Genomic DNA, 2,500 nt, shown 5'->3' on the forward strand with positions numbered 1-2,500 from the left:
GGCGCCAGCCCTGGGTTGGGAGTTCAGCAAAACCACATAGAGGAAGGTACCCGGCCACCCCCCAGGAGGGCTGTGACCCCGCCGAATGGAGGCCAGCACGGGGCGGCCAGGCTGCGGAGAGACGGGCACCTTGTGCGCGGCTGGCGGGAGTGGAAAACGGAGCGGAAACAGGTGGCGGCCCCTCACAACAGTCAAACCTGGAATGACCATGTGATCCCACAGTCCCGCTCCCGGCTCTGTCCCGAGAAGAACTGAAAGTGGGGTCTCGAAGAGACGTCTGCACAGCCACCTTCATTGTGGCGTTGTCCACGACAGCCAAGAGGGGGACACAGCCCACGTGTCCATGGACGGATGATTGACACACACACTGTGGTTCATCCACACCCTGGAATATTACGCAGCCATGAAAAGGAAGGCGATCCTGACGCCTGCTCCCGCGTGGAGGGACCTGGAGGACGTGATGCTCAGGGACGTGAGCCAGACACAGAGGGACACACACTGTGTGGTCCACTCACAGGAGGTCCCCAGAGGAGCCACAGCCACAGACACAGAAAGTGGATGGGGGGCCAGGGGCTGGGGGAGGGGTGGGAGTCAGTGTTTCATGGGGACAGAGCTGCAGTTTGGGGAGATGGAAAGTTCTGGAGACGGATGGTGGGGATGGTGGCACAACTGTGTGAATGTGCTTCATGCCACTGAGCTGGGCCCTGAAAATGGTTAAGATGGGGACCAGCCCAGTGGCACAGTGGTTAAGTTTCCGTGCTCCACTTTGGTGGCCCGGGGTTCACAGGTTCAGGTCCCGGGTGTGGACCTACACACCACTCGTCACCATGCTGTGGCAGCATCCCACATACAAAATAAAGGAAGATGAGCACAGACGTTAGCTCAGGGCCAATCTTCCTCACCAAAAAAAAAAAAAAAAATGATAAATTTCATGTTATATGGATTTTGAAATACACGATTTTTTTAAAAAGCCGCCTGGAGGAGAGATGGGGACACTGGGGAGGGACATGGGCAGAGCCGAGCCGAGTGGGGGGCGTTCCTGCGCCGACCTGTGTGGAGCAGCGATGGCCGCGGGCCGGAGGGGAGGGGTGGCCGGGGACACATTTCAGAGGTCACGTCATTAATTCTTGGCCCGGGTGCGTGAAGAAGAGGAAGGGAGCTAGTGAGACGGACCTCAGCCGGGGGACGCTGGGTGACATCCGGGGACATCTGTGGGTGTCACACTGGGGGGCTCCTGGCATCGAGTGGGTGGGGCCAGGGATGCTGCTCAGCCCCCCACAACGCCCAGGACGGCCCCCCAGAGAATGACCGGCCCCCATGTCAGCAGCGCCGAGGGGACCATCCCTGGCGTGGGTGACACCAAGGTTCTGGCTTGAGCAGGCGGTGGTCAGTGTAGCGTCGTGGAGACGAGACCTCCAGGGGCTCAGGGCAGAATCTGGAGTCACCCCCGACTCGGCCGTCTCATCACCCCCCCACCGTGTCCCTCTGTCAGCAAGTCCTGATGGCGCCGCCTTCCGCGCTTCCTTAGACCCACCCATTTGTCCCCACTCCTGTGTCTCGCCAGCCCCTCCTCGCTGGCCCGGACCAGCGCCGTCATCTCCGTCCTCGTCCCCAATCTGTCCTCCCCGCAGCCGCCACCAGAGGGCGCCCGGGAGCCCCTGAGTCAGTACCGCCTCCTCCGCCCGCAGCCCTCCAGGCTCCCCTCCCTGGGGGCGGGGGGGGCGGGGGGGGGAAGGCGAGTCCTCCCCACGGCCCCCCAGGCCCCGCACGACCTGCCTCGTCCCCTCCCCGCCCTCCCTCCTCCCTCTCTCCCCCTCCTCCCTCTGCTCCAGCCACATGGCCTCCTCCTGCTCCTCCCACACGCCAGGGCTGGTTCTGCCCCAGGGCCTTTGCACATGCTGTGCCCGCTGCCAGGAATGTGCTTCCCGGAGATCTCTGCACGGTTCACTCTCTCACTTCCTTCAGGTCTTGGCTCAAATGTCACCTCCCTAGAGAAGCCTCCTCGTCCCCAGATACTCACACGCCTCCTTGCTCAGGCCCTTCAAACTTCCCCTTCTCAGTGAGGCCATCCTTGCAGACAGGATTTATAATTACAGCCACTCTCAGCACTCCAAATCCCTCTGCCCTGCTCTCCCTTCTTTTTTTTTTTTTTCTGTGAAAATGAAAACTTCTGACATACCATAGATCATAGATTTTGCTTTTTCTTTGCTTGTTTTTCTTTCCTCCCCAATAGAATGGAAGCCCCGTTAAGATGGAGATTTTTGCCTTTTGTGTTCACTGCTGTGTCTCCAGTGCCTAGAACAGGGCCTGGAACACAGCAAGTGGATGGATGGATGATGGATGGAGGGATGGATGATGGATGGATGGGTGGATGGGTGGATGGTGGATGGATGGATGGATGGATGGATGGGTGGATGGATGATGGGTGGGTGGATCGATGGATGGTGGATGGTGGATGGATGGTGGATGGATGGTAGATGGATGGATGGATGGGTTGGTG

At 59.8% G+C, this 2,500-nt stretch overlaps 1 protein-coding gene across 4 annotated transcripts in view; it reads left to right on the forward strand.

The window, feature by feature from the left end:
• CELF5 (CUGBP Elav-like family member 5) overlaps nucleotides 1-2,500 on the forward strand; it is a 48,506-nt gene that overhangs the window by 8,817 nt on the left and 37,189 nt on the right. The window lies entirely within an intron of this gene.

The sequence above is a fragment of the Equus asinus genome, chromosome 20 (assembly GCF_041296235.1).
Source record: "Equus asinus isolate D_3611 breed Donkey chromosome 20, EquAss-T2T_v2, whole genome shotgun sequence".
NCBI lineage: Eukaryota > Metazoa > Chordata > Mammalia > Perissodactyla > Equidae > Equus > Equus asinus.